This window comes from Cydia splendana, chromosome 15 (assembly GCF_910591565.1).
Source record: "Cydia splendana chromosome 15, ilCydSple1.2, whole genome shotgun sequence".
NCBI lineage: Eukaryota > Metazoa > Arthropoda > Insecta > Lepidoptera > Tortricidae > Cydia > Cydia splendana.
The window spans coordinates 2,825,369-2,845,044 of record NC_085974.1 but is presented as its reverse complement, the minus strand read 5'-3'; positions in this window follow the sequence as shown (position 1 = coordinate 2,845,044).

The window sequence follows — 19,676 nt, the reverse complement described above, 5'->3', positions numbered from 1 at the left end:
AAATTTATTGAATAAATACTTACATTTATTTTAATTTTTACTTCCACACTAAATCTAAAAATTAATAAAACTAATCTTTAAATTAATACTAAACTTACTTTTGGTTAGCGATTATCTTTACTAGGTACTAACTACGCTACGCTAATTGGGTAAATACACTATTTTCTGAATACCCCAATATTTGTTAAAGATGCTATTCGCGTATAGTGTAAATAACATTATTTGCGGTATTTGACACATTATGACTGACGTATATAGAGATGTAACTAACGCAAATCGATTGTCACAGCAAGCGATTACGATTGGATGGCACGTAGACTGAGGTATCGAATTGTGACGTATAATGAATTTTTATTTGAGATTTAAATAAAGCTAGAATTATATGGTTTTCCCGCAAGCTACCTACTCGGTCGGTGTATTAAATACACCGACCGAGTAGGTCGCACCCATTGTCAAAATTGAAAGTAACTGGGGATCTATTTTAAAGTTTATTTATGTTATTTCTGTGTCAAATTTGTTGTCTGTTAAGTGACGATAAATATATCCATATTTACAGTTAATTATCCACCTTTTCCTTATTTTTATTAAAAGAAAAATGAAAAATTCATATCGATTTACTTAGACGACTACCGATTCATAACGGTGGTGTCCGGCCAACCCTAAAGTTAAAAAAAAAAAGACGTAGAACGTAAACGTTCGCAGTGCAGTTGTTTTCCTTTGTGATTTCGATGTGCAAAACATTTTACGTAGTATTGCTGTTGTGAGTGACAGACGTCAAATACCGCAAATAATGTTATTTACACTATAGTACATTCATTGTATATACCGGGTGTGACCTGTAATACGAGCAAAAAATTAAACTGTAGGCTGTACTCCTCATACTGACCAACATTTTCAGCAACTTTTAAAAATAACTTGTGGTTTGATTTTTAATACACTTTAAAGTTTATTCAAAGATGCAATGTATTGCGAATTTTGTTATGTTTAAAGGCGTGACAAGCAACGTCAATCACAATAATATGGCGTGGCGATGGCGTCCATTGCAAATAATATTTATTTTGTATGAAAAATAGGGAGTCTAAATACTTCATAATTTTTTAAAGTTGTTGAACAAAAGTGTCACCGTTTGAGGAGTACAATCTATGTTTTAATTATTTGCTCATGTTACAGGCCACACCCGGTATACGTTGACAATAGGGTATTATACTTGAGATATGAGAATATGTCTGTATATTAAATATATTTGAAAGAAAATATATTTATTAAAAGACACAATTATACAACAAACTTAATACAAGTAGCTTATAAAATAAATTAACTAAAACTAAACCTAACAAAAAAAAAAATCCCTAAAACCTACCTTCTAAGCCTAGGCCCCTCGGCAAGGTGCCCATCGCGCAGGCAGCATTCCCGCGCTGTATAGCGATGGCAATCCTTTGCGCGAGAAAGCTGCCCGCGCGAGAGTCCCCTGTAGCCTCCCTTAACCGCTTACCAAGCTCCTTAAGGAGCCCACGCGCTCCTCTACCCCACGGTCCGAGTGTCTCGACGCCAAAAGCTACGAACTCGTAGTTGGCGCCGAGACAGCTGTATTTATGGGCCTTAGCTCGCTCTCGGGCGTCCGCCGCTGCCCCGGCATTTCTGCTGGTTGCTTGGATGTAGGACGCCGCCAACGTGTCGGCGCAGGTAGCGTCCCACACCAGCGCGCGGCCCATTCTCCATGGGATTAACGACATCCCGTCCGGGCGCTTGCCATCGTCCCGCGCGATCCGGGGCTCCAGAGCTGCGGGGACGCCGGCACTGACAAGAGCCCTTCTAAGGATGTCGTTGAGGGCAGCGTGGCGAGACAGGCGGCCGGCGCCCGAGGAGCAGGAAAGGCCGTGGTGGCCAAGCCGGTCCACTTGGGCCCCACAAGAAGCACAAGTGTGGTCTGTGCATATCTCGATTCCGAGCCGGAGGCCAACGGCTATGCGCAAGGTACCAGGGTCAATTAAAGTACCCGCGTTGGGCGAGGGATAGGCGTGAAGCCAGTGACCCGACTCTGGTTTGGACACGGCTAAGAGCCTCGCGAGGTCTTTGCCTGAAGATGTTGCCACGAGAGAGTTCAGGGTGGCAACGGAGGCTATTGTGTCCCATGCTCTTTGTTGTGTGGGTTTGGATGGCAAGCTTGGGCTCGATCCAGCCAGCCAAGCATTCGTGGCCTCATCCAAACACGCGATCCCGCAGTTTGTAGCCGTGGAGGCTTTCAGGATTTTACCTGCGTAAAATTATACTGTATTTAAAATAAATTATTTTACACCATGCATGAAATAAAGCACCAGATAATTATTAGAGAAACACAGATAGGAGTTATTTTTTAACACAAGTTCTATTTAATAAATCGGATAGAAATATAAGAAGTAGGCGAGTTGACCGTGACGTCACGATGTAATTTTACTAATGTTTCATATAAATTCCATATTAGCAAATAGTTTTGACAGTTCTAAAAAAGTACCTAATTGATTTGATTAGTAGGAAAATACCCTATTGGCCAATAGCAATTTATCGTTTTGGGTTCATGTGTCCATCTATTGCAGCTGCATTACAATTAAAACATCACCGCGAGCAGCCCAAGAATCCTAAACCTCCAATATTATTTTCCAGTCCATTCACTAGTTTTCCACAACAATAGCCATTATTGCCCTATCGCATGCATGCATTGCAACGCCCGTGTGGGCCGGCAAACATCAAAGCCGCCGCCCTCTTTGAGACGCCGCTCCTTCATTGTCCCGAGCATGTTGTTTTAATACTCTTTAATTTCGTGTTGTCATGTTAAAAGTTTATTACCTGCGTTTCAACACACGCAAAAATCAACTATACTACCTTAGAAATAAACTAACTTTTAGTTTTGAGGCATTTTTTTAGATTAGCAGTATTAGCACCCTTTAGTTGCTTTTTAGACAGGAAAGGCGTTAAAGAAATGGGATGGAGATTGAAACGTGAGAAGACGTTTAATTGCCTTAATAAAGTGAGTTCCCGGATCTTTGGGGTTTTAAATAGCTTTAGCAACGGAACTTGAGTGATAATAAAATTGGGTAGTGGCTATGCAAGTATATATGCATCTATTTAACAATGACCAAAGATATAACTTTATTTATCCATTCGACATTCTGAAACATTCTCGCACAATCAATTTACCTACAGTGTGTAAATCAGATATACAATTTATCCGTGTAATCATTAAGTAATGAAAAGTTTTTTTTTAATTTTCACTTAATTATGACCCCGCAACTAATTTTTGAAAATTTACCGTTACGAGACATAACAATCAAATAACAATACATGACATTATACGAAATAAAATAAATACGACTAATACGAGCCTTTAATACTCACTGTCAACAAGCGTTGACAGTTACTTTAACAAACCTGGAATCTCGAAACTTAATAATGACTCAAGTTCGACCGGGCCGTGTCCGGGCCGAAGCTTCCGGCGCATCGTTTTATATGGAAAGTATCACCTGTCATGTCATAAAAAAGTAAGCCCCGGAAGCTCCGGCCCGGACACGGCTCGGTCTAACGTGAGTCATCCTTTATTCCGTGTTGCTTTATTGCGAGCCGAATTATTTTGTATGGTTAATATATTAAGTTCATATTTTCATTGTATTTCCAAGTAAAATTTATCTCAACATACTTCTTAGATCCTATTCCATCCCACCGTTTAAATATTCGCCCTGTTAGAAGTTTGTCATATTTATTTACAAAACTTCTAGGTAGAGTTTGTGCGGAAAGAGAAGAGTCGTGGAATGTATGGAGCCTAATACATTCCACGACTCTTATTCTCTTTCCGCACAGACTGTACTCGCTCTATTTTATTACGGCGGGTTCTTGTAATAACTCTTAAACACTTGACTGAAACTTGATCTAAAACCATGCATTTGTTTTCATCGCTCTAGCTTTGTGTTGAGTTTAATCGAATTCCAGTTAATGGCCTTTATCTTGGCCATTAGCGGCCATTCGTAATCCCACGCAGGCTTTAATTGCTTTCAATTAGACGCCCGATAAATAATACCGGCGGCTTTAGACTTAGTACGTGGAAGATCGGGTTCTTGTAATGTGCGCTTTGTGTTGAATGAATGTAGGTGTAGAGAATTTTTATTAGAATTATTATCTGAACCCTATGCGGGCTGTACACACTCGTCGAGAGCCTCTCGCCAAGAGTCTCGTCTCATATCACCGCTCCGAAGTCCGAACCGATCGGAGAACGGCGAGACGAGGAGGGAGCAGTATGCACTCGTTCTCGGCCTGTCTCGGGGTGTCTCGACGAGTGTGTACCTTAGATTTGTCATCTATGGTAGCGTCTACGAGCTATCGCTCTATTTTATTTGTTTTAAAAATTTTAGCAACATAAACTAATACCTGACATACCTATTAGCTAGCTAACTAGCGACCCGCTCCGGTATGAAATCTATTTGACTCTCCAAATTTTTACAATATTCAAAAAATCGAAAATAATCAAACGTAGGGGCATAGCCTATAGGGGGCTATGGTTAATATACATCAAATTATGTAAAAATATTTTTCATATTTGTTTGTATGGAATGCGGCCATCCCCTTTCCTTTTAAGCTTTAGATCAATATAAACCGACGTTTGATTAGATCTAGAAGTCTCACGTCTGTTCCTAGTTTTTTTCTGCGAATCATCCGGTATAAATCTCCCACCTTTAATTGACGTAGCATTGATCTACGCGATCGATCAAAACCTCTCGAACCTTATAAGAGCCAATTTAATTAGGACCTCCCCCCTCCCCCTTATCACCCTCCCGCGGGGCTGCGCGCGCGCCGCGTGCGTGACAAATTGCGTCCTACGAGAAAAACCTTTAATGATAGCTTAATTGTACATAATTGTGAAGAGCAAGCCGCTACCATTATATCAAGACCTCGCAGCTATCACACTGATGGGGATCTCTCAGCTGTGGGTGCGTTGCCAACGTGCCAATCGTTAACACTGCGTAGCGAACGAAACGCAACTGTCACTGTTGCACTAATATGGAAGAGTGATAGAGAGAGATGACTACGCTACGCTAAGGAGCGTTAACGATTGGCACGTTGGCTAAGCACCCTGATGTGTGACTTTTAAGCTGAAACCAAAGAGTTGTATAATATATAGCTGAAACCTACCGAAACAGAAACTTTGGTCAGACACTATAGTCCGACAAGAAATTGTAGAGATTAAAGGCCTGTGCACACCGGCTGCGTGTGCGTGACGTGCACGTGCGCGGGCGGCGTTGTAGTATACAGATCCTTATGAGAGACGGCACACCGCTTGCGTGACGTGTGCGTGTGCGGCTCCAACATTTTAGCGCACGCGCACGTGCACGTCACGCACACGCAAGCCGGTGTGCACAGGCCTTAAATGAGGGCGCCACTTCCTACGTAACTCACATTTTTGACGTAAAATGCTAACATGGCAACAATGTAGTATGGAATTTTGTTAGTTTAATTAATTTCTACTACTTTATGTCGCACTGTAGTTATTTTATAAAAGCGCAGGTCTACTTTTAATGGTGATTTTGTCTGGCTCCGTCCTTATGACTGCGCGCTGCGCAGTATTTTGTTTTTAATTGGGATGTCGGTAATTGAATGGTGGTTGATCGTTGGTTCGGTATTGAGTTACATGAAACTTATGAAATATGATTTATATGATTGCAAATTGTAAACTAGCTGGCATCGTGGGTGATGTGACGTTATAACGTTATAACAGTGTAGCCCATAAATAAGTTGCAAAGAATTTTTAGGAATATTTTGTACCTAAGTACCTACACGTCTTTTATATGATTTTTTTTCATAAAAAATATAGTATTTACCTTAAAAATATTCTCGCTTACTCTGATTAATTAGCAAATTTCACAAATTTAACGCCAACGCTTGTTAAAATATTATGTAGTAGATAGGTATGTAGGTACCTAAGTAACTACGTTACTTATAGCTTATAAGCAAATATGTGACGTCCCACGGTCAAAGGTACCTTATGGCGGGTATGGAGTTATGCATACCCCAGTAATCTACAATAAATAAGCTATCGATAACACAAAAGATCAACCTTCTAGGTTGCGTAGTTACAGAGATATGATTTTTTGAAAATAATGTTGTGAAATGAGCAACTTTACGATAGAGAAGTTTTAAGTTTAGCCGCCTAAAAAACTATGTTCCTGAAGTAAGTTACATAGTTGACTACAAATAATAATGCCTTATATATCTGAGATTAAAAAAATATTGCGACTTGTTCTGTAATGCAAATAGAAACTTTTGATATCGACTGATTTATGTGTATACTAACCAATCTCTTGAAAATAAAGTTTTATTTCATTTTCACGATTGATTGCAATGAGCTCTCAAGATTTAAATTTTATCTATTAGAAAACGACACTGACAGACAGTTTAAGCAAAAAACAATACCGATTTAGAGGTGAAAATGTATTTTCTGACTTTTTCATATAAAATCACAAAATTGAATATTTTTACTTTTAATGTGACACACAATCAATTTTTCTGAGCACATATGAAATAAATTCTGTCATTCAAATGAAATAAATCCTAAAACCCCAACTAAATACTATATTTAACCCCTTATGCCACTTTAAACTTACATAACAATAACAGTATTTGCTCCATACATTTACGAAAAGGTACCTTATGGAAATAAATCTAATAATACATCACTACAAAATATCAATCATATTATAGTTTATCTTTTATGAATAGAAAATATTAATTTACATTAAACTGCCCCCAATTTAATTAGTTCTTCGTCATAATAATCTTAAAAAAGACCAATAATTTGTATGTAATGAAAAGGTACCTTGTGGTCAAGTTACATGATGAGGCATGATGATGATGGAACAGTTAGGATAAACTAATAATATTTTGGGGTTAAGATGGTATAAATCGTCTATTTCTTATCAATAATATATTTCGGTTGCTATTGAAGATAAGCGGCATTGAGGTTCAATGACCTCAGATATTCCATAAGGTAATGCGTCGGGTATTGGCATTTTTCAGCAAACCAATGGCTGATTTACTGCATGCGACCAAACCAAATGAAGATTATTCTAGTTAAGAAAGACTTGACGAGAGTAACTTTGGTATAATAGCAGTCTACTTGGATTTGTGATGTCGGTCTATGTACGGTTATAATATTTGCGAGGCGCCCCAACCAGAACTGAAATTATCAAATTAGTTTTGCAGAATGCTAATACAGTTCTCTACCAAACTTCTTTTCCCGTATTGACTAGTTTTTTTGGGAATTTTCAATCTTTTTTCCATAAGGTACCTTTTCTACTAAACTCTGAGACGACATTACTAGGCTTATAACTAACTTATAACAAAAATAAAAACAGGTAAACAAACGTTACGCATTAAGGTTTCAGATCACACAATAAAAAAAAATTGAGCATTTTTTCACCTCTTTACAAAACATTTAATATCTCCGAAACTAGAAACCCTCATAAGGTACCTTTTCCCGTGGAACGTCACATATAAATATATTCAAAGCTCTACCTACTTAAAATATTGAAGCAACAAAATTCTCAACCCAACAATCAATATAATATAGTAGTATGATTATGAATTTATATGTTTAAGTATGTTAATAATTCAATCTTCTCTCTGGCCATGTTCTAAATCAAAAACAAGATATATGGTCCGGCCAAACAGGTCCTAAGGCAGGTGTCAAAATATAAAGCGCTCTCTTGCTATATATCATTGTTATTCGTGATATAATTTATTCTAACTATAATTAAATAACGGGTAGAGCTAAAATAATGGGTTTAAATGCTTTTTATATAATAATATATACGACTAGTAATACTGATGTGCCGTTGAAAAGGTAAAAAAATGTGAAATTTTCCAAATGGGCCGATTTATAATTTGATATTGATATTTTGATAATATGGCAAGTTTGAAGAGCTCCTCATTTCTGAGCGGAATAGAATAAACACGATCTCAATTTGGGACAATAAAATGTAATTATTTCGTTTTTCGTCGAGTTAACAAAATTCCATACGTTTTCGTAGCTCAGGGCAATTTTGTTAGGACATACCTACGTTGAAATTGCGATTATATTGTATAGAATTAACTCTATCTATTCACCAAATTTTATAGAATTAACTCTATCTATTCACCACACAACCAAACAAAAAATACAAACTACGCAGAGGCGAATGGAGAGAAGCCTACTAGGCATAAAATTAAAGGACAGAGTGAGGAATGATGATATTAGAAGAAAAACAAAAATTACAGACGCTTTAACATTCTCACTCCAGAGAAAGTGGAAATGGGCAGGACACGTTGCCAGATATAGAGACGACAGATGGACCATACGAACAGTAAAGTGGTCTGGGCCGCAGGGCTCAAGAGGCAAAGGCCGACCACGTGGCAGATGGTCAGACGAGCTAGTAGAAACGGCGGGTCCAAAATGGCTAGAGACAGCCCAAAATAGAGAGGAGTGGAATTCCTTGGGGGAGGCTTTTACCCGAAAGGGGCCCACATATCTTTTAAGTTAATTTTTAAGTTATCTTTTACTTTAATGTTATATATCTATTTTGTTTGAAGTATGTGTGGTAGAAAAAAAGTTTTTTTATTTATTTTATTCACCAAATTTTAGACGACAATTATATGTATACCTACCTATGCATCGACAAACGCAAATCGAAAAGTAAAATTGTATCAGTACGGATATTACGATCGTAGTTATATAGAACTAGAGGTTTTCCACGTTTCTCTAAAGGAGCCCACTGATTAACAGTCCGCCGGACAGTATCGGCCTGTCAGTTGTTCGGAACTGTCAAAATTATGTTCTAACTGACAGGCCGATACCGTCCGGCGGACTGTTAATCAGTGGGCCCCTTAAAAGACAGCTGTCGGCAGCATTTGGATAATCGCTTCAATTCCTCTACCGACCTTCTGATAATCAAAACAATTGAACAGCGCAATAAGGCCATAACAGCTGTTCCTGGATAACGACTGAAAACCCCACAATATAAGTATTGTTGTGAGTTGTAACAAAGCTCCTGTTGTAAATGCAATTTGAAACAATGATCGTTAAACAACGATTACACTACAATCCTTTCCTGGACTTAATTTGTATGACCTTAAAGTTCAATATTGGATAGCCTTACTAAAGTACCATATGTTTAAACACATCCATTCAATTTGAGCCTTATTGTTGAAAATAAAAGGTCCAAAATAGCTTGATTGTTCTTTATAAATTCAACCGACGTCGGCATGACTTTATTGCGTTGTTTTAACAAAGTTAACCCTGAAATCCTTTGTTGAAAGGAAATTAGAAAAAAGGGTGATAATATTTGAAATGTAGATTTCGTAACGGTTTGAAGTAAAAAGTGGTATTTTATGGTTACACTTACTTATTGTGAGAATATTAAGTATTAACGTAGAGTCCAAAGAAAGTATAAGATGACTCTATATTTATAAGGTCATATCACGTTTTTTGTGGGTAATATCGTAATATGTATGTACGAGTACATACATAATTATTCTAAAATAAGAATTTTATACCTAAAACAATAGATGTAAAAAAATCTCTAATTACTTAACACCACGTACCTAATTGACGTATTCAATATAAATAAATATTATAGCAATTTTACACAGATCGACCTAGTTCCACAGTAAGCTCAATAAGAAAGTACCATAAATATAATAGAACAGAATAAGTAGAAGTGCAAAATGTAGGCAAAAAAAACGTTACCTACAGGTTTTACCTCTATCACTCTGAAAATATACGTTTGTTTAAAATTTTGCTAGTGCTAACTAAGGTCATATCGGCACTACTTTGAAAAATACTCGAATCTTGTTCTGTCTATCATAAGAGAAATGTGTTATCTATGTATGGGATGCATACAGATTTACTGCCTTTCAACTTTCAGTAGCAGTGTGTGAGATACGAGATTTTTGAAGTGTAAACTTCTTTAGCGGCGCTGTGCACTTATTGTGATGGGGAAAAAATGTTAAACTCGCGACAGGTCACGTGGCCGACAGATTCGACAGATTGAAAATTCGCAAGACGGACACGTGACCTGATCGAAAAACTGTTACAATGTCACTGAGTTTTCACTTCTGCCGGCACTCCCGGAGTGCAACCCGTTGTTATTTTCAAAGTTGTGCCGATATACGTGGTCACCCTAAAAAGGTTAGATGCCTACTCATAAACAACTTAACAGGAACGTGAGACAAAGTTGAGAAATATTTTACACTGTTATTAACAAAAGCGTTGCAATGTAAGTACACCTCTGCGGGAATAGAATCCATATCGGATGGATTTAAAGTCTAATTTGGGTTGTAATTTATTTTGGTAAGCTGTATGCTATGTACACAGCAAACTGTGATAATTAAGCAAGGTAATAGTAAATTACTAAGGGGCTATTCATAAATTGCGTCATTTCAAATTAGGGGGGGAGGTCTGGACATCGGATGACGGTAGCATGAAGTAGGAGGAAATGGGGTCATTTGAAGCATGATTTTTGGATGATTATAGGGGGGGGGGGGGGGGTCCAAAATCGTCAAAAATCGATGACGTAATTTATGGACAGCCCCTAAGTACATATTAAGAAAATGTAATTGAAATAATTGGCGTAGGAGTAACTACTATTACATTTAGCAACCGAAATATATCCGACCGAAACCGGTTTTTTGCTGAAACCGAATGTTCGGTCTTGCTGTGGTTTCGGCTGAAACCGAAACTTTGGCCGGGCACCACTGAAAATACAGTTTCGGCGCGCTCGAAAGACTCGAAAGGATTGATAGATTTTTGGCAGAAAACGAACCTTCGGTCGTACACAAAATATATGACACAATTTTATTTGTAGAGCCATGAAGACCTTGTTATGTCATACAATCGTCAGGCACATCTAATAATTATATAGCAGTCAGCCTCAATTAGGGTAACATTCCATTCGCAGCTGCATTACTGTCAATTTTATTATGGAAATTGACAATGACAGCGACGCGTTCAGTACCGGTAGTGCAGCTGCGGTTAGAAATGGAATGTTACCATTAGATAGTGACGGCTAAAGTGGCCAAATATATCAGGACACATCCACATCCTTATTTCTATAGAACAAAAGCGGTGTTACGACAAACTGGCCGTCGCTATCTATTTTATACTTAATACATATAATAGTTACATACCATGTTCAAGTATAGAGTAGCTGTAGGCAGTGATATCCATAATTTAAGCTATTGTTCCGTTCGGTTCGGCGCGTAAGGTCACCGAGTATTGAGGCGTCGACAGCTTACATAATACATCATAACAAACATTATGGTGGTAGAACCTACACCTACTATACGATTATCGTACTGAAACTAACAAATGATGAAAGGTACCCATCTGTCAAAATTTATCTGGAAGAGCGAAACGAAACGCTATAATTTCCATAATTATTTACATATATGTTAGCGTTTCGTATCGTTTTCTGCAAACGATTGTCACCTTGGCTAGGCCCCAGTGGCGGCGCGCGATTGTTCGTAGGCAAGCCGTAGCTGATTTGCCCATCCTTTTCTTCAATAAGTTTAAAGAAAATGGCCCAAGAGCCTGAATATCAGACAAGCCGATAGGAATCGAGTTCTATGGACGTTCCGCCACTGCTAGGCCCCCAGATCTCTTGACACCATATTATGCCGATGATGGTGTAGTAGTATCTTCCTAGGTAAGTAGGTAGGTAAGGTACCCTAGGAACAGTCGTGATTGTACTAGCTGTATACCTGCATGAAATAATACCGATACTCATGAATATACTAACTTCACGCTCTCTCTGCACCGTTCTTAAGGTTGGGCTACACTTACTCCATGCAAGATAGGATAAAGGTAGGGACGAACTGAGACCACACAACGCAACGTATGCAGTGCATTATCAAATCTGGACCTTGAAATTTGTATGCTTAGAAACATCTTGTCATAGGTACGCAACGCAACGCATGCACGTAGTTTCTAAGTTCTAAGCTTACCGTGGGACTTAGTCAATTTGTGTAAGAATGTCCCTGTATTTTTTTTCCAGGAGTATGATAATTGATAAATGCCCGAGAACCGAACTCAAGTCACCTTAAGTAACAATGCATATGCATCTGTACGGCTACCACCAGTTTTGACGTTTACATAACGCTCACGTCTACGTAATTTACTTTCTGTACAGCTCGCTTGCACTAATATGCCAGTACGAGCGAGATGCATAGAAAGTAAGTTACGTAAACGTGAGCGTTATGTCAATGTCAAAACTGGTGGTAGCCGTACTGGTGTGTCCCGGCCTTTAGCATTGACATGCGCGCCGTCACCCGCCGACGTGCTATGGAGCCCCATTGTGCGGCGCATTTGACACACACGGTGGTTGGTTGACGGAAGATTCTCAATGAGCCTATTAAAATCTGGCAAGTCTTTTAGATGTGGAGAAAATCTGTTAAAAGCTATAAAGAAGTCGTGGTGAAAAAGGACAAAGATGGGAAATTTTCTAAACTACAGATGCCCAAGTTGCGTTCAATCCCGTATGATTTGGTTAAATTGTGTTCTAATGTATGGGGAAGACAAACTAATTATAGCCAGCCTTTTATGAATGTAGTATGATACCTTAGGTAAGCTTATAGGACATTTTATTCTCTAAATATGATCAGGAATACGCTGTTAAAATTATTCGGTTTCCTCATGTTACACCGTGTATAATAAATCAGTTTCGAACCCTAAGTAAAAACTATGTTATTTCGAATTTTGACAAGCTAATACATGAATATGGTGCATCATATCAAAAAAAATATGACCTTTTTTATTAAGAATTTATTAAGGATTATTTCTTTCATTGACACTTTTTTCCTAAAATGTATACTTTCCTCAAAAAATGTAAAAAACTGTGAACCGGGACATATTTCATGCAAAAAGGGGGGGTTGCGTCAGGGGGAGGGGAAGGGACGCTAGTGTGCGTAAAGCACCATATCCTAAGGTATCATACTACATTCATAAAAGGCTGGCTATAATTAGTTTTTCAAAAAACACAATTTGACCGAATCAGTAGAAATGCATGATACGATCTACTGGGACTTTGACACGCTCATTAAATGGTTCAAAAAAAAATTGTCGTAGTTTTCTGTCCACGCCTGTCAAAAACAACATTTTTTTTAATACCATAGATCGCGTACAGATAACAAAAACTTGCCCACAGTAGTGATGTCCCGGCGCGGCGGGAGACCGCATTAACACCTATTCTCCCAGCGTGAGTCCAACCAAACACTATGGGTTCCAAAACGTTGTTAGTACCAACACTACTGTGTGTTAAAGCAATACAATTTAAATCTTAAGTCATGCGATACAAGGTCGAAAATAGCTTTTTCAAAGTTGCGTAAGGATGTAAAAAATGCCGATGCATTTTTGATTTCGAACTGTGTTAATGTGCGTGTAATTTTGTGGTGCAGTTGTAGATTCCTTTTATTGATTTTGTAGTTTCAGGTTGCCTGACGTATCTATCCCGTAGAGGAGACTATGCATATCAAATATCGATGATGGTATAATAATACACAATATAATATCTTGTATATTCGTTTGTAACAAAGTACAGTCAGCACTCAGATCAATCTAAGCGGATGAGGCTAAACGTCATCCGCCATTGTCTAAGTATAAAAGCTTTACAATAAGAGAAATTGATTTAGCTTAGCATTTAGTTTTTTTAAGGACCTCATTTAAGAAAATTAAATGTGTTTAATAGTCTGTGCGGAAAGAGAAGAGTCGTGGAATGTATGGGGCCCAATACATTCCACGACTCTTCTTTTTCCGAACAGACTATAGTATTAGGTATCATTCAGGAAAAATGGCAGGAATTGAAATCAATAGACGTTTTACCGTTACTATTAGCTACTATAGGTAACTAACCACATTATATCTGATATATTATCATGCTATTTTCCATTTCCTTACGGAAATCTTATTTAATACCCAATCGGCCCCAGGCCCCATTATACCTCCAATTAAGGCTCAAAAGCTACATTACTACTTCAGGTTATGGGATAATGCCGCTGTACTTAGAAATGGTCAGACAATTTAAATCAATTAACTTAAGGTACGTGTATGAGTTTAACTAAGCAACAATGTTGCTACTGGCAAGTATTTGTATTTTGGTGCGTCCACACCAGCCTTACCACGACCACGAACACAGAATTTTGACACCGACGTATTCGCTAACGTTTGCGTAACTTACTTTATATACACCTCGCTCGCACTAATATGCCAACAAGAGCGAGATGCATAGAAAGTAAAGTTAACGCACACGCTAGCGAATATGTCCAGTGTCAAACTCAGGGCTCAGACTCTTCGTGCGTTATCGGTCGTTAAGTCGTTATCGGTGACGTTTGGAGGCACCATAAATGTTCGAGTCCTGGGCACAAAACAACTGACTTGACTCGCAAGGTGCTAACTACGATTATTGAAGACGGTGTGGACGTACCTACCTTACAATAATTTTCCTCGTTCTTAGAATTAATTTTACGAATATGGTGGCGTCAAGAAAGTTACGCTTGTCATGAAACAATAAGACATTAACCCATCTTAATCGCGTAGTGCAATTATAGAACATTAGTTATTCTGGGCTTGAACTTATAATTGCAGTAATTCAATTATAGAGTGATCGCTTCGTCATATATGGTTTGACATTTTATTGTGAAATATAGACTGCGCATGAGACGCAACGATAACAACTTTGTTGGTAAATGAGAGAATGCCAACATAACAACAACGCCTTTTTACCATCGATCGCTCACACTGTCAACTGACAAATCGTAAAGTTTGTTTCATCATCATCATCAGCTCTTTATCGCACACTGAGTATGGCTGCTGAGTGCCCTCTCTTCTAGTACGCCACTTGTCCCGGTCCTGAGCTAAACTCATCCAGAAGTTACCCGTAATCTTCCGAAATTTGTTTTAGTTTTGATTGTCAGCTCACACAGGAATTTAAGATTAATTTGGAAAACTTAAGAAAATAAGAGTTTGATCAAGTATGCTTTATATAACTTCTGCTTATTATGACGTGTCGCTTATTATACTTCCCTTCGATGTCATTATATGCGGATTCTACCGTAGGGGAGGTAGGGGAAGGGGACTATTGGGCAGTCGGGAGGCTCGAGCACCCCCTTCTACATCAGGACTTATTACAAGGGGGTGCCCGAACCTCCCGACTACCCAATGGTCCCCGGTCCCCTACCTCCCCTACTTGAGAAGGTATATATCTTCCTTCATTATCTGGCGGCAGAACTACCCTCAAAATAACTCATCAAATACCAACAACAAGCTCTTAATTAAAGAAAAAACGGGGCAATTTCCCGGCGGCCCGTTGACAACAGCAATTATTATAATAAGCACAATTAGTTTAATCGGCGAAAACTGCGAGATAAACGATTAATGCAAAAAGTCATATTATAAAGTCATAGTATTTGCCCGTGTACTTCTTGATGTGACGTCTGCAGCACGTTCTTTGAATTATTAGATGAACAATAAAATATATGAGAAACTGTGTTAAAAAAACCGGCCAAGTGCGAGTCGGACTCGCGTTCCAAGGGTTCGTACATTACATAATTTTTAACAATGTATGTTTTTATGTCAAACGTGAGTGACATTGTCTTTAAAAAACCCGTAGTGGTCGGATCAGCTAATTAATTAAGTCCGACTCACGCTTTACTGCACATTTCTAATAGGATTTCCTGTCATATGTAGGTCGCGCTTGTATAATACAATTAGCAAGCACAATGCCCAGCTGGACATATACTATGACAGCTTAAATAGTTTTAAAAAGAAGCTTACTTCGATTCCCGATTGAAGTGCCTCTTGACATTCCACTTTGTAGATTTTAGGTTTATTTATTGTTTAGTTTTTATCTAGTTATTAGACTTATTAGGCATCATTGTAATTCTTCTTACCTTATTAAAATGTTTAGAGTAATATGCATGCTGTGTTCGCCTGTAATTGGTGGCGCAATCACAATTGAATAGTACGCAAGTGTGTTAGTGCATAAGTTGTTGTTGCCACTGTTGGTGAACCTTAATAATAAAATAAAAAATCGGGCAAGTGCGAGTCGGACTCGCGCACGAAGGGTTCCGTACCATATAAAAAAAAAAACAAAAAAAGGAAAAAAAAAACGGTCACCCATCCAAGTACTGACCACTCCCGACGTTGCTTAACTTTGGTCAAAAATCACGTTTGTTGTATGGGAGCCCCATTTAAATCTTTATTTTATTCTGTTTTTAGTATTTGTTGTTATAGCGGCAACAGAAATACATCATCTGTGAAAATTTCAACTGTCTAGCTATCACGGTTCTTGAGATACAGCCTGGTGACAGACGGACGGACGGACGGACGGACGGACGGACAGCGAAGTCTTAGTAATAGGGTCCCGTTTTACCCTTTGGGTACGGAACCCTAAAAATAAAATAAAGACCTGTGTGTATTTTTTTCAAAATTTTAGACCCATTAGTTTCGGAGATAAAGGGGGGAATGGTCATTTTTTGCATATTTTCATAAATTACTTCTAAACTTAAAATCTTAAAATTATAAAAATAATATATTTGAGATTCTCAGAAAGAGCTCTTTCATTTGATATATAACATTGTATATAACACGATATAGTTGGCAAAACTTTGTTTTTTAATTGTCTCAAGTGCCCCCTATGTTTAAAATTCAGTTATTTACGTTACATGTTCGTCTTTGGGTCACAAACTTACATATGTGTACCTACCAAATTTCAACGTAATTGGTTCAGTAGTTTCGGAGAAAATAGGCTGTGACCACAGAACACCGCCTCTAGAAACCTAATATTGGCCATTTTGTTCCCGACGCAAATCACCAAACTGTGAGGTGCGGGAGGGGTGCTCACGGCGTTGCGATTGGTCGTTCCAAACACGGCGCGCTGACACGTGTAAGCGTAGGGATGGGACATGTTCATTACAGTGGCCTATTTTATAAAGCTACAAGTTACAATTTACAAGCGGAAGTCTCTTTCTAACCCTATGTGTTAGATCGAGACTTCCGCTTGTAAATTGTAACTTGTAGCTTTATAAAATAGGCCACAGGTAGTGGGTACTGCTACCAGTGGTACCGAAATTTACTGTAGTAAAATTGTTACCAATTTAGTATATTTAGAGTAAACTTACTTAATAATTATATTGATTAATTTAATATTTGATTAAGTAATTTAACAATGTACCTGAAATGTTTACTTAACATATTAGGGCATTTCTGTTTAAAGTTTAGAATTTTTATATTATTTCCACTCAGAATCGCAATCTCTTTCGATACGAGAAAAAAGTGTTTATTAAGGTCATAGAAGGTTGTATTGAAAACATATTCAAATGGACCAATAACATATGCCTATTACAAATCAACTCCGAGTTCTCTCGCACTTCTTTGAAATTCATCGTCAGGTCCATCTCGTGACATGAGACCTAACTGCTCACCTAGAGGATTCTAAAAAACCCATACAACATATGTCTATTACATACCAACACCGAGTTCCCTCGCACTTCTTTGAAGTTCATCATCAGGTCCATCTCGTGACATGAGACCTAACTGCTCACCTAGAGGATTCTAAAAAACCCATACAACAATGTCTATCACAAACCAACACCGAGATCCCTCGCACTTCTTTGGAGTTCATCATCAGGTCCATCTCGTGACATGAGACCTAACTGTTCACCTAGAGGATTCTAAAAAACCCATACAACATATGTCTATCACAAACCAACACCGAGTTCCCTCGCACTTCTTTGAAGTTCATCATCAGGTCCATCTCGTGACATGCGGCCTAACTGCTCCGCTGGCCTAGAGGATTCTAAAAAACTTACACAACATATTACCTATATATATATTATGTCTAAAATGGTACAATACGGTATGACGAAGCACGAAGTTTCCGCAACTGAAAAACCATCATCGTCACATCACTAGTCGAAAGGGAAAGGGATAGCGCATTGCATTTTCAAGTTGACGAAAAGGGACGGACATACTTCGCCTCTGCTTACGACCAGTATAAAATGAACCCCGCGGACAAGAAACATTAATCTTTGAAATAATGAATTTGACTTTCCTGTGGGATAATGTTATTCCATCTGTTTCGTAAGTAGATGTCTTAGATGACTTGCCACACCATTTTACGCTGCAATATCCCATGATTTCCCAATAAATTCAATACTTTACGATTTATTTTCTTAGACTCGTACACACTGCTAACAGGTCGTAACCTTGGGCGCAACTGATCGGAGCGACGCGCGAACAATCTTATATTTGACCTATACACCATACGGGCGGTGACCGCGAGTCGTCCTATAAGCTCGGTCTATAGGGGTTGGTCTGTGGCTGTGACAGACGGACACGACGGACGGACGGACGGAGACGGGCACGAGTGATCCTATAAGGGTTCCGTTTTTTCCTTTTGAGGTACGGGACCCTAAAACCAAAGTGGGATAATTTTGAAGGGGTTGGAAGTGCGTTGCCGACTTTCAGGTAAGATGGGAGAACGTTTTATTTTCTTGAAGGTTATGTTAATACAGTGGTCCATCCAAAAAAAAACAATATCTCCGTCCTTGCGCATCTGAGTGAATGACAAGTTCGTCATCTCTATCGTTCGAATATGCAAGAGCGGTAGAGAGGCACAGATAACAAAATTTCGATTTTCGCGATAAACTCTGACCACTAAATAGTCAACCTTATTAGAACGAGATAAGGTCTACCAACGATCAGTTATTAATACAGTATAAAGCCTCTTCAGCTGCGCACATCATAGTTTTTGCGTGCGCCCGCGCCGGCATTCCGTTCAAATTATAGCGAGTAGGGTGACCACTTACAAGGAAAATTGTAGGATCATTGCTTGACCTACATCTACACATTTTATATTCTAAGTAAGTATAAAGAAAATTTAAAAAAACGAAACGAGACGACGACGTTCATACGAAAGAGAAAAATGATTTTGCCATTTTTAGAATCACACAAAACGTTATTTGAGTTCTTTCTGTGGTTAGTTTGTAGTTGGGCATTTTTTACTTAAAAGTGTACCATTTACTTTTTCAATCCATAAACTTTTGGGTTATTTCTACTCAGAATCACGAGGACTATGGATTTAAAAAGAAAAAAAATGTGTCCCAAGAAAATGTCAGTTTCGTAACGCATTTTCACACACTTTTGTATGGACCATTACAAAACTGACACCCAAAATTTGTATGATAAACTGGGGACACTTTTGAAGTGAAAACTTCTTTAGCGGCGCTGAGCACTTTTTGAGGTGGGGAAAAAATGATAAACTCGAGACAGCGTAAGGCGTAACGCGTAACCCTCTCTTTCTATCGCGCGGCGAAAATCTATGCCTGAGCCTGCTGATTCGTTTTTATTCACCAAAGAACTTTAGTCATAACGTATAATCAGGTCAATTATTTAAAACTGGACTTTTATATTAAGCAATAAAGCTCAATGTTCTAATCTTGTACGGGCTGAAATACGAGGATCTCACAGTTACATTCTAACTTTATAGCACTCAAATATAATTCAATAAAGCTACATCTTGATGAAATCGCTAATAAAAGTGAACTTCTAGTACTGGTCAATAAAACTCAAAATATAATGACCAAATATATTTAGATGCGAGGTCTGCAAGGTAACTTTACAATTT